Source organism: Trachymyrmex cornetzi, unplaced genomic scaffold (genome assembly GCF_001594075.2).
Source record: "Trachymyrmex cornetzi isolate Tcor2-1 unplaced genomic scaffold, Tcor1.1 scaffold73, whole genome shotgun sequence".
Classification (NCBI taxonomy): Eukaryota; Metazoa; Arthropoda; class Insecta; order Hymenoptera; family Formicidae; genus Trachymyrmex; species Trachymyrmex cornetzi.
Window position 1 is genome coordinate 105796 of NW_017300059.1, and position 10142 is coordinate 115937.

The 10142-nt window shown below is 31.8% G+C and overlaps 1 non-coding gene across 1 annotated transcript; it reads right to left on the reverse strand.

Moving 5' to 3' along the window:
- Positions 1-62, reverse strand: TRNAC-GCA (transfer RNA cysteine (anticodon GCA)). Its single transcript has one exon. It is a non-coding gene; the product is annotated as a tRNA-Cys (tRNA).
- Positions 63-10142: the final 10080 nt, after the last annotated feature.

Here is a 10142-nt window from a genome sequence, read left to right on the forward strand (position 1 = left end):
CGGGTTTGAACCGGGGACCTCTCGATCTGCAGTCGAATGCTCTACCACTGAGCTATACCCCCAATTGATGATACTTGCTTATAATGTTTTCTTAACTCTCATTTTCAGAAACACACCGCTAATATAATTATAATATTTAATTAGTATTTTATAGAAATTTTTCAAAATTTTTATTTTCAATGTACACAATAAGTATCTCTATTGCAAAATATTGAAAACGATTAATGGAAGAATCGTTCAGAATATTAAGAATTCTTAATATCTATTTAAAGCGACGAAAAAAGACGTGGAGATATATAGGGACGTTGATAAAAAATTTATCTAAAAAATTTGTCTATAAAAAGAATGTAAAATTCTAAATTCTTCGATTTATCAAAAAATGTTTTAATATAATAGTTTAGATTTTTAATATAATAATCTAATAATCTATTTTCTGTCACTGTTTGTAAGAGTGAAATAAAATTAATACGATCACTCCCTCTCTCCGCAGGAGATATTTTCCTTTCTAAATATTCAATATTGTGTTTAAATATATTAAAGAAAGGCAGATACACTACAACTTTTTTGTGCAAAACTAGACCGTGCACAAATATCCCCTTATTGTATAAATAGCCCCCGGTGACAAGTAAAAAAAGAGACGGAAAAACCGTAGAAAATTACAGAAGAAAAACACAGATGAGAACACATACACAAAAACCATAATGTATACGAACAAAGACAAATATATATTCAGATATTCATTGTATAGATATTCAATGTACTGAATATATCACCTAGAACGTCAGGTACTTTACGAGTCTCTTAGGATAGTGCAAAAACAGCCCTTGTTGTCGTACAAATAGCCTTGAGCGCTACCCCCCACGAGCACGGATGGCGACAGGTAAAGTAATATACTGCAGACCACCTAGTGGCTTCATGACTTTGCCATATGTCAGCGTGACTAAGGCACACATGGTCGAGATCATTGTGCGCCGTATCGACTACAGAGAGATGTCCCATTTCCCATTAAAATACAATATTTCGAAATGTCAAATCAGTTTAAACAATATATTTTTGAAGAATTTTGGTGCAGTGTAATCTCTATTTAATATTTCTTTTAATAAATTATAATTAGAAAATATTTGCATCTTGATGAAAAAAAAAAAACTAATTCTGTATTCGTGAAATAAAGTGATAAAAATTAGACTCGTAAAATACATGTATCTTGCACTTTTCCTTTTACTATAAGACTGAATTATTATGAAATATATATCTTTTTAGAGAGAGGGCGAGAGTAGTCTTTTTCATAAACTTATATTTGATTTAATATCGTCCGAAATTTTACGCATGCTATATATTTGCACATCATTATACATTCAGCGACGAGAAGTTACGTCATGAATAACGAATATTCTTGTGGAGAGTGCATTATTTTAGATAATGTGTGTGTGTGTGGATTTGCTGGCAAATTATTAATTAAAGTAAATTGTCGCTGCAATTTTCGTTAATTTACTTGTATAATTTAGAGATCCTGACAGAATTCTTGCGACATCCAGTATGTAATTTGAAAGCTTTCCATTATGAATTAAACTATAAATATAATATAAATACCTAAAGGTTTTATGATCTTACATAAAAAGAATTCTTAAATAAAAAAAGATTTATATTTATATCTTTTAATTTTGCAATTATTTTGACGATTTATATTTAATAGTTTTTTCCAGGAACAAATGTACAATTATTTATTGTATAGACCTATAAAGGAATTTAATTTTTTCTTTAATATCTGTTGATCGTGTCATCATTACTAATGCCGTTACGTCGTATTGCATAAAAATCGATGAATACTCGCATCCAATATATTTTACGAATCGATAAACAGTTTGGTTGGTCGTTTTACAATGCTTGCCGGTTTAACGAGAAAAATAAAGCGGGTAACGTCGAAGTCGGTCTATGCAACCTTCCGTTTGGTTTGCGAATTAATCCATCAAAACGGTCACGGTATAACTCATCCCTTCCTTGTTTTGTTCCATGTGCGTCCGCCTCTGTGTTCGCGTCCTAAAGTCCGAGAGTCAATTGCACGCTGCGTTTAAATGCACCGACAACGACGGACGGCACAAAAATTTTATTTCCTCCTACGCATCCATATAGGCAGACAAGAGAGATTACGTTTTATACAAGGTGTTTCAAAGCGCCCGCGCTTTTTTTTACTTTACGATAAGTAATGATAGATTATCTTTACGATTATTTTAATAATCGGTTGACAAAACGATCGTTAAGCGATCGAAAGATCCTCCACGCGATACACTTTATACAAAGTGAACTGCAGCATCAATTCGTGTGAGTTATTACACGGAAAGAATGATTTTGCTGACATACTTATGTAAAAGTTTAACTAGATACAGATCTAAAATAATTTTCGTTGATCTACCAAAATAATTACAAATAGGAAATAATTCTGTTAATCCGTGTATGTCATCAAAGTATGTAATTATAAGTAGAAAACTCAGCAATGCCGCAAAAATTTTTTACATTCTAGCAATCACCTTAAACGTTCTACTTAATCATTTTAATAGTATTTTGATATTTCTTTGTAAATCTTTTGATAAAGTTATTTTTAAATCTGTATTGAACTAGATTTTTGATACTTCAGCAAAACTGTTCTTTCTACGTAGGTCTTACAAACCAAGGAAAAAGAACGAAATAGAAGTTCGTTCAAAACAGTTTGTTACCAAGAATATTTATTATGTGTCGTACGTGATATTTATCACATGTATATGTGAAGTTACGCGTCTCGAATATGACTATAAGCTATTCATAACTTTGTTTTGACTCGCAGCTGTAAGTCTAATTCGTGTTGCTGTGTTATAAAACGATATTGATAAGCGTTATTATTGGATAAAAATTATATCGACTTGGCTGGATCCCAAGAAAATTCTCTCCTAATAAAATAATTATGGAAATGATAGAAAAAATATATCAGTGACTTTTAATAAATCATAATTACATTACCCATTTATTTTTTCGTTGGTTACTTTGAATTGCAAATAAGATTAAACATAATCTTGCTCAACATCAAAGACACGAAATTTTCACGGTTCTTTCACAGTGTCGATATTTGTACGCGATATATTTAGGTATATGAGCTTTATTTTAATATTCCATCTTTAATATTCCGTCAGTCTTCTTCAAGTTTCAATGAATTGATCATTGGAAAATATATTCCATTATTGGAACAGCTTCCGTATTTTGGACGTCATTAATGAATTAGAAGCATACAAAGCAGATTGCCAATGATTAAATTATAAAATAAAAATATGTATAAATCCATGTAATGTCAATTAAAATTTGACGTTTATCTGTATCTGAAAGATTGGATTCATATGCGTTTACATATACATTTATTTTGTTAAAGTATTTAAAAATTTAGGTACATATAGAGATCTGAAAATAATTTTGTTGGATTATCAAAATAATTATGAATAATTATATAGAAAACTCAAGGATGATGTAATGAGCAACGTTACAAAGAATTTTAATATTCTAGCAATCACTTTTATTTTCATAATTTAACAAAATTTACTTTCAGATTAAATTTGTATCTTGCTAAAATTTTTAAGTTTTTAAACCGTTCTTTCAATATATACAATATATTATGTTTATATTTATGCAATATATTACTTCTGATAATCGATCAATTAATATAATATTATTATAAAAAACGTAAGAAATTTTTTAAATATAAAAATATTCTAAACTTTTAATAAATATTTGCATACCTCAAATATAATCATAAAACCGATATGTGTAAAAATATAATTATTAATTTACTAATTTTATTAGAGTGTTCTGAAATCTGTTTGATTACGAACAAAAGAATGAACTTGCTACTTTATTTTTAAAATATTTTTAAGAAATTAATAAGTCTAATTGCTAACGATAATTTCTCTCGCAATTCATCGAATCAAACAAAGTAAGTCACGTGTGTTTGCTATGTTACCGCACCTATCCAAGCTCTCGCGAAAATTACTAAAACTCTTATCCTCGCGTAATTTTTACTAACATACATATTCGGGTAGGAATCCTGGCATCAACTTGCACCATTAACCTAAATATATGTATATGCTGTTCATTACGAGGCGAATACCTAGTTGATAAATTAATCATAGATTTCTCTTGCATACAGTCCTTGTCTCTATCGACCCCGAAATTGTGTAATTCGATAATTCAGGATTCAATCAAAGATTCATTCATTATCAGAAATTCTCTTTTCACACTAATTATTAGTGCATCGTTTCGTCGTCGTTTTATTTAAAGCAATATGTTACTGACATTATTTATGAAATACGAAAAAGCAGTAACCAATCATAATAAATTATTAAAGCTTTCATAATATTCGCTTTTCGCGGATATAAAAATCGTTTTTATAGCATCAATTTATGTTATGTTATTTTATATAATGTGTCACTTTTTATAATTAAATAATATATATTTATAAAATGTAATAAAATGACATATAATATTATATAAAGCACAGTTTGTGATCAGTTTCCATAATTTTACCATAAATTTTTGCATTAAGTAATGTCTAGATATACAATATCTCTATTTTATGAAATTTTGTTCTATAAACTTTTCGACTCTCTCCTCTCTCTCTCTCTCTCTCTCTTGTCCTTCGATAATCAATGAATCACAAATGTTTCCTTATTTTTTGCATGAAACAAAATAAATTTCGGTAAATAATATGTATTATTTTAAGTATAAACAACCCACATCATATTCTCATTCAAGTTTCTTTGGAAAATAAGTTGCAAACGGATTCGGGTTATGAAAAAATACATTCACGTATAAGAATCTTTTTCCCAGGACCAAATTAAATTAGCTCGATTTTTTCCTTTTCGCGAGGAACCCCACCAAACATTTTAACGTGCGACACATGCTTGCGTATCCATTATGCAGATATACGAATGTTACCTCATGTGTATTCGTAATTTCTCTATACGTAACAGAGTGCACGCATATGTGTACATGGAGCGTTTCGTATATAGGGTGATCTAGAAAAATATCAATAATAATAATCATTCGTATATAAGACAAGTTAAATCTTACTTAGGAACAAAGTGGCATAAAATTTCTATTAAAAATATTTCTCTTACAAATATATATATATATATATATAATTATTCTTAAAATAAATAATTTAAAAAAATGTCTTATATACATATATTGAATTTTCTCTGGGAAAAGAAAAAAATTACGAGTTCGTTAATGGATATGTCGTACAGAACCTAAGATAATAATGATAATTTCAATTGTCTGTAGACATGATAGACTGTACATTGTCTAGCTTTCTTGATCATAAATGAATATATAAATCATATTAATATATAGAAGGCATGGTTTGTAACTCTTTTATAAGAGACAAGAATCACAGTGATAGAAATCTGAAATGTAATGCTGATAACGACGACGTGCAAAGTCATCGAAATTAAGCCGGATGAGATGGTCGATAACAGATCCGATATTTTTCAGACCACCCCATACGCACCTCCATACCACGTAATGCATGCAGGTGCCGCGGTGCTATATATGCACCCCAGCCGTTCGCGATCTCGCCGGTGGACGCATCGCGCGCCCGTGGATACATCGCGAGGTCGGCGCAGCCGTGGATCCCTCGTGTGGGTGTAGCGTCGGTGGGTGCTGCATACACACCGGGTAGTATAGGATCAATATAAGCGATGACACAGCGAGAGCTCATCTTTAAGCCACGCCCATGAGCACGCAGGGAACGAATGCAGACACGAGCCCGGCCGAGTGCGGCCAATCGGCGTGGCGCATCGATTTTTCGTGCCTTTTTCCCTTTTTTTCGCGAAAGTGAATTTCTTCGCGAGGCTGACAAGGCGGCGGTGAGGGCGGTAAAGGGGAGAGAACGGAGGGATGGGAAGAACGCGGGAGAAGGCTTAAAGGGCGAACGTTGGAGTACGATGATAGAGAGGGTACGATGAGGAGCGATGAAGAGAGAGAAAGAGGGAGAAAGAGAGAGGAGGGGAAAGAGAGAGAGGGGGCGAGGAGGAAGGGAGACAGAGGGATAGAAATAGTGACGGCAGTTGAGGGAAAGTACGAGGGGATGTTGGAGAAACGAGGGGAAAGAGAAGCGCATGGAGAGAGACGACTGTGGAGAGAAGGCGGAGGATCGATGAGGACGGGGTGACTCTTCCATTCCAGGGGTAAACGAACCTCCATTTCATCTACCCTTCATGCCGTTATCGGTTGTCCCTTTTTCAATCGAGAGAGCCCCCTGCTGCTAGGGACATCGAGGTGTACCGCGAGCTCATCCTCGCAGCCAGCCAAAACCAGCGGTTCTTATCGTTGTTCAAAATTGTATTGTTAGTAATATAATTAGTGTGCCACTTTTCACGAAAACGAAAGTTTTTTTATTGTGCTGGATTATGTGCTTACATTACGGGAAGAGAATCTTTTCTATGAACCGCAACATTTTAATACACTAATGCGAAGTATTAAATTACATGTTAATGGGACATAAGAGATATTATCAAATTTTTCAATAATATAACTATTTCATAAATTTAGAATTTAATTACTTTCACATCTCGATAAAGCTTATGGGGGGGGAATAATTTAAAATACGTTTCTGTTCAAATAATTAATGAATGAAGTCACAGACTTCTAAATAAATTTTCAGCATGTATTACTTTCGCTACTGTTAATTCGAGATAATTATAAGATTAATCTAAAAAATTTAACGTGCAAAAAAATATATATATATAATTTTTAATTTGAAAAAAAGTTTATACATTAATATTCCTTATATGAAATATTAAATTATAATTTCTTTAATTCGAAGAATTCATGTTATATTAATTAAATAAATATAAATAAAAGTTTTTAATTTTATCTTTTTCAATTATTTTTCATATTCATATCACATACAAATATGGATTTAATTCTCAATCTTATTCTTTTCATCATTCTTCAAAAGCTACATTTTGCTTTCCATGTTTCCCAAACGTTTATTACTCTACACTCACAAAGACGTATGAATGTATGTCATGTAAATGTACAATATATATAATACGGCAGTCTGTATATGAGCTACGTATTGAGCTCAATTCCATGGATTTGCTAAACCTACATGACTGTGGGATCAACCGTCCTTGCGAGATTCAAAATTTGTAATACGAATAACTGAACCTCTTTTGCCATCTTGTAGTACATGAGATAACTGTGCGGAAAACGCTTTTACCATTTGCGATAATATATACAATGCTAAACGTTTATAAAACAATTGGACATCTATTATAAGCTTCTACATTTTGCACCATGCTTTGTGTTTTTATATAAATAAAGTTGTAAATTTTATTTTTAGTTATACATATATACATAATTCAATTAATCATTATTCAATAGATTATTATCTTGAAAAAATAAAGATTAATAGTTTTAAAATTTATAAATTTTAATATAAAATTGTTATATATTTTTTGTAACATGTGATATTATGGTAAATCTGCTTACTCAATACAGTAATAAGCATTTAAGTCAAAAGCAAAAGGTAGAATTCATATAATTGCATACAAGAATATTTTAATATGATTAGATAATAATAATCATAATTTTAATTAGGTTAAAAATCAATATAGATATGATCTGTATTAACAAATAATAAATTTTCCTTTAAGCATATGTCTAGGATTTCAATACAATTTCAATACAGCACGCTATTAATTAAACCATTTCAATAAAATTATAAAGAGTAAAAATAACTTTGTATTTCACTTATTAGCAGAAATGCAAATTGCAAGCAAAAATGCGGTTTGTAATCATAAGTTATTATAATATTGTATATATTTAAATATTAGATATATAATTAATTTTATTCACTTAACTATAATAATGCAATTTACTCCACCCGTTCTAAATTTTAGAAATGTTATCCACCGAAAAACAAACACCTTGAAACAAGCGAATTAATAACATTGAATTTGCATCGCTGTACGCAAAATACAGGAGATACAATACACTTTATCCTATACATACATATAATGTATCCATATACGTATTTATATACGTGTATTATATTAAGTCTTTAAGTATGACATTTCAATTAAATTTTTAATGATTGTTTAGTGCATCCACTCATTTTAACTTAAAAGCATGCTTCAAAGTAAAAATTATACTAAATAGGAGAATCAAGAAATACGAGTCATTTTAAAAAACGTAACGCCATCTAACAACATGCTACTAAATAACAAAGTAATGCGAATTGATCGAGAGATGGCACTCGTAGTCAAACTTACATCAGCTGACACGAGCGATTGATTTTTACGATATTTCTTAATTAATCGGAATCATATATATATATATATATATATAAGCCTTTTATCTAATTGTTTTTATTAGTTGATAATGTTAAACCTTTTCCCTTATTACACATTATCTCTCAATAAGTTCCATGTATTGTTGTATTGCATTTCTAAGGAAGATTTTATAATGGCAGCGAAGATGTCAACAGATGTTCATAAATTTTCTACATTTTTAAAATATTATATTAAAGAGAGGAACGGTATTGAATGAACACAACACTTCACAACACCGATTTTGTTTTCAGAAGATTCGTTGGAAGCCAGGAAGAAAAGGGTAGAGAGAAAAGAAATACGTTTAAAAGGAACAAAAAAGTTACGAAAAAACTTCGTAGCTTTGAAGAATATATTAGGGGTCCGATTGTTCCACCTTTCGGTAAATTTTACCTGTTTGTTGAGTAAGTAGCAAGATTTACCCTAATCACAATAATCACATGCGAGCGTGGATTGCCAGATTTATCTAAATCTGGATTCTGGAGGTAAATCCACGCATGTGAAATTCACGCAGGTAAGATGATGTATTTTCCAAAAGGTGGAACCACCACGTCTAACTGTAAACGAACCTGTAATAAAAACTTGTGCTTGTATTAATTACTGACCCAACTTTCGTTGGGTACACAAAAAATTGGTCTATAGACTCATCAATTGTTCCCCTCCACGGAAATCTTTAGTAAAAGGCGAAAGATTTATGCGTGATTTGAAGGGAAACCAGAGTGCCGTACCGTTCTCGGGCGGGTGCTCTTATAGCATGCGAAGACGAATCTTACTTACGAGTTATCGAACCATCTAGTAGCGATGAGTGTAACTAACCCAAAAGCGCGGGCTGCGCAGGCCGCGCGGAGCGCAGTCTGCGCAGCCTGCAGCCGCCGTGGCCACGTGGACGGCGTAAACTTGTTTCTCGGCGTGTAGACTTGTTCTCTTACCGTTTCACGCATAGGGAATGGACTGCGCGATTCGTGTGTCAAAATGGTCGATAGGGATGAGAGAGAGGGACCGTGGCAGACGGCCATTTCTATCTCTTTCTATTCAATGGTGTAATGGGAGAGAGAATGAGAGGAGGATTGGTCGTCTCCCACGGTCCCTCTCTCATTATGTCGACCACATTTGATACATTACTTAGATACGGATCGCGCAGTCCATTCTCTATGTCTTTGGTTTCACGCATGATGTATTATTTTATTCGTGTTCATCAAATGTTGTCGAATATTAAAGAAAAAAATGTATTATACGTGAAACGGACAAGACTGGGTAAAATATCTTTCGAATTTCATTTAAAATACTAATTGTGAAATATTAAAAAAAAATGTATTTAAAATGCAAAATGCAAAATAGGTTTTTCGAATCCATTTTAAATGTCAAATGGATAAATAGGTATCTTAAATAGTTTTCAAATGCAAAATGGTTTTTCCTGATCTGGCGAAAAAACATTTACAAGAAAATACAGAAAAACTATATAGATTGAGACAAGTTCTTAGAAATTCTTAATTTTTCGTAGTGGAACATAGAGTGAGGTTTGTTTGTCTCAGAAATCTATAGTTTTTCGTAGATATTTATATAATTTGTAGCGAGACGTAGAGTGACGTTTGAGGGGGCAAAGGATTTCTTGGTTTTTCAAACAAACAATGCTACTTTACGTCCAACTACGAGATATCTACGAAAAACTAAAAATTTCTAAGATCTTGTTTCAAAATCCACGTAGTTTTTCATAAAAACTCCGCCAGGGTGGTATACATTTTTCAAAAGTATTTTACGTTTGAAATTCATTTTTAACGGAATTAGTAG